The sequence below is a fragment of the Lactuca sativa genome, chromosome 1 (assembly GCF_002870075.4).
Source record: "Lactuca sativa cultivar Salinas chromosome 1, Lsat_Salinas_v11, whole genome shotgun sequence".
Classification (NCBI taxonomy): domain Eukaryota; kingdom Viridiplantae; phylum Streptophyta; class Magnoliopsida; order Asterales; family Asteraceae; genus Lactuca; species Lactuca sativa.
The window spans coordinates 146,235,286-146,239,725 of record NC_056623.2 but is presented as its reverse complement, the minus strand read 5'-3'; positions in this window follow the sequence as shown (position 1 = coordinate 146,239,725).

Genomic DNA, 4,440 nt, shown 5'->3' with positions numbered 1-4,440 from the left:
AAAATATAGATAGGTGTAGAAGGTAGTATTGGGCCCGTACTACTAGAAGCGCAGGATCCATACTCGAATCGAGGAAAGTCATGAGGAGTCTAAGAAGCCAGTAGAGGATGATATACATGTTTCTGTTTAGTGGGTAAAGTGTGATGGATTAATGATGACGGTTTGGTCCTGTTTAATAGGATGACGACGTTTGGATGGGAAGCAGAACCCGCTAACATTTGTGCGGACTTAGGATTACATGTTTGGATTGCCACTGAGGTTCCATAGATATTACGGGAGGAGTTTCCTGGTATCATCGGTCGGATTACTGGCAGGCTTATTGCCAAGTTCGAGGAGCGAATTGCAGCAATGTAGACTGTGAGAGGGACTGTTGAGGCGACTAATGGGGGAGATCTTCATGTGGGTACGCGACTTAGAAAGAGAAAGAGGGCTCTTTTAACGATATACAAAGAGTTCGAGGCTGCTAACATAAGTACTAGAAGTTAGTGGGACTTTGATATCTGCAAGAAGTGTGGTGGAACCCACCTGTTTTCTTGTCACAAGTTTAAATGCTACAAGTGTGGAGAGAAAGGGCATGTCGTTCGCGATTGCAAGAAGGATCGAACATGTTTCCACTATCATCATCCGAGTCATCTTGTGACACCCCAAATTCTGGTATGTTATTTAAATAGTTATTTTTCAAATTTTCAAGAGAAACTCGACGAGTCAGTAGCCAGACTCGTTGAGTTGAGTCGGGATTTTGAGCACGTTTAAGTTGGCGACTCGGCGAGTCCATATTCTGGACTTGGCGAGTCCGCCAGTCTGGATGAAACCCTAATTTCAAGGGTTTGCACCCTATTTAAACAACTTTTTGGGACCCCAAGTTAGCCCCCATCACCCCCCAGAGCATCCTTCTCGAAACCCTAGAACTCTCTTAGCATTTTGTGTGTTTTGGTGTGATTCTTGAAGATCTTGTGAGAAGAAGGAAGGTAGATCAAGACGACAAGAAGGAGATCCAAGATCTTTGTGGCATTTCAGAGTATAGTGATGTATAACTCGACCCTTTTCTGTTTCTATGCTTTAATCCCCTTTGGAACGCCATTAAAGCTATTCTTGAAACATTTATTGGCTTGGTAGTAGCATAGAGGACTCATTGAGATGAATACCCTTCGGATCTAGCTAGGTTTGAGTTCCAGAAGCTTAGATCTAGTACCTTTATGGAGCCATTTTGCATGAAAGCTCTATATCTACTCTTATAGTGTGCTTTGAGCCTCAAAACCTTCATTTGATGTTATTTACACGTAAAGTTGGAAACTTTACATGTTAATCTAGCCTTAGGAACCCAGATCTATGAATGAAATGAACTGGTTTCAAGCAAAATCGAGTATATAGTGATTGCATGTATATGACTCGGCGAGTCGTTCTTCAGACTCGGCGAGTCGAGTCGCGAGTCCCCTGTTTTCCCCTTTTCGTGTTATGCCGAGTGGAGCCAGTGAGTGAGTGTTGGACTCAGTGAGCTGGAGGTTAGACTCATTCATGGAAGAACTCGACGAGTCAATGCCCTGACTCGGCGAGTCCAAGGCAATGTTCATGCCTCAAGAACAGACTCGACGAGTCACCGTCAGAGTGTTCATATGTTGAAGGAGAACTCGGCGAGTTGTTCATAAAGCTCGGCGAGTCGGATGCAGATTGACTGAGTGTCAGTTTCGAAGAGGAACTCGTCGAGTCTATGCCAAACTCGACGAGTAGTAACGGGCAGAAACAAGAAAGTGAGAGTAAGGACTCGACGAGTTGGTGACCCAAATCGACGAGTCAGGTCAACTGAATGTTGACTTTGACCGATAGGTTGACTTTGACCAAGGGTAAGATAGTCTTTTTACCCTCAGTATTATTATCAGTATTTGATTGAGGGTACTTATGGAAATTGTAGTCGGGGTGAAGCTGGAGCTGCAACAGAAAGATTTCAGAGCAGTTCTTTCAGCAGCTAGGCTACGAGGTGAGTTTCCTTCCAGTAGGAACGAGTCTAAGGCCACAATGCCGGCCCGTTTAATTAGTAGTAGTTTCCGGACTTCGGTCCGATGTATTAGTTAGAATGTTTGATGCCTTCGTGGCTTAGACAGGTTTTGTGTGTTATGTATTTTGGGTATGGCCCGACTCAGTATGTAGTCTATGTTGTTATGTTAGTTGATATGTGTATGCTATGTTATGTTCAGTAGTTCTGGACTTCGGTCCGATGCAGTCAGTTCCGGGCTTAGGCCTGATGCAGTTAGTTCCGGACTTCGGTCCGATGCAGTTAGTTTCGGACTTCGGTCCGAGGCAGTTAGTTCCGGATTTCGGTCCGATGCAGAGGGCAGGGCCCTGGTTAGTTCCGGACTTCGGTCCGATGCAGTTTCCGGGCTTCGGCCCGATGCAGTGGGCGGGGGCCCAGTAGTTGTATATATGTTTGTTTGGTATGAGGTAGTTTTGGGGGGAGCTCACTAAGCTTTGTTCTTACAGTTTCAGTTTTGGTTTCAGGTACTTCCGCAAGTAAAGGGAAGAGCTCGGGATGATGGCATTGCACACACCACAACTTCAGCTTTATTCCTGGGAGTTTTGTCCAGTTACTTAGACATGATTTGATATAGTTTTTGATATGACATTTTATTATGTCTTTTGGGATACCCGACGTATGGTTTTTATTATATGAGATGTAGTGTTATGACTTTTATTATATGTAAAAACAAATATTTTTGGGTCGTGTTTTTGGGATGTTACACATCTCAAACCTGATTGTCCTGCATGGGTAGCAGAGGGAGAGCAAGCCCAGATACCTACCGTCCGGTAGGAGGTCAAGGTTGAATCGCAAGAAATCATAGGTATGAATTTTGATCCTCCGTTTTATCTTGCATTGATAGTCATTCATATAGTTAGCTTGTTAGAACTATTATGTTAGCATCAGGTATGAATTTTGATCCTCCGTTTTATCTTGCATTGATAGTCATTCATATAGTTAGCTTGTTAGAACTATTATGTTAGCATCTGTAGGTTTTAATGGGTCAGGGTTTCGGCCTTTGGGGTGCTTCGTATATCATAAAGTAAGAGGATCGTTCATGAATATGTTGGGAAAGCTTCTTACATATCCATGTAGGGTTTAGGATTTCCTTGTGATTGCTGGTTTTTATTCAAGAATTGTCATATGCCATATTCATAACGAGAGTTGTGTTTAGAGAGTATCGGGGTGAACTGGTTTTAGGCTTCGACGTGGCAGACGTCAACCAATGAGGGAGCAAGCCCTTAGTGGAGGAGGATTGACCGTTCTTCTTGAAGGATCGACATCCAGATTGATTTTGATGATTCCCACGCGATGAGTCGAAGGAAGTTGTAGTGTAAGGTCGTTGGATTTACGGTGCTCAAGACTGTTGAGATCTTTTATGTTTTAGAGGATTGAGAGATCGATTCGAAGCAGGTGCAGGGTGAGTTGTTGTTAGATTCTTGCTGTTAGGGTTGTGTACGTAGTCCTTGCGTCGGAAGAGGAGTGTGTATTGCTCAGGTTGAATATCAATTGAAGGGTGGGTTGGCTCATTGAATCGATTACTATCATTATTAGGGGTAGAGCTATTGTTGATTTATTAGTCAACTTCAGGGTGTAATGGATACAATTTTGCATGGGTTTTGGTTCAGTGGATGAGATTTTTCGAGAATTATCAAGTAGCATCAGTTGACGGTTCTATGTGTGCATCAATCTTTCTTCAAGTATAGAGCAACATATATTTTTTGACCCGTGAATAGAGTGTCAGAGTAACGTTGACCAGTATTTTGGAAGGACTTTAGATCTACGTGGAGCCTTTTTTCGGCGGGGTCTCATCAGTAAGGTTAGAAAGGAGTTAGTCTGATCTCGGTTCTGATAGAATTCAAGAAGTTTGGTTCAAACAATTGAGCAATTTTAGGATCGGTTCGATTATGTAACTGGAAATTTTATTTGATAAGGTTTTATGGTTGTGATGTTTATTGATATGGGTGGTGATCAGACTGGAAAGCTTAGGGTCTGGATACTATAGATTATGGATGTATATTAAAAGTCTTGAAGTCATTAGTGAGGGGATGATTCTAAGTGGGGAGAACTGCTTTGAAATATCAGAAATAATTTTAACTGCAGATTAACTTGGAATTCATATCTAAGGGAAAGAGAATAGTTGGTTTTTGATCATAACCAGGGAATCAGAGATTAAGGATTTGGGTTATCTCGGTCAGGGATCCGGCTCATATTGATCTTTGATTAGGTATTCGTGTAGATGGTTGGAAAAACCATGGTTTGGGCTCATGGCATTCATGGAAGTGTTGTGAGACCATTAAATAACCGTAGCGTTCACTAGGTGGTAGATGGGCATGGAAGTGTGGTAAGTCTATGACTTGGCCCGTAGCATTCTATGTGATGAGTTAGGTCGTATTAGGAATGGTTGTGAGAATGTTGAAGGACTACAT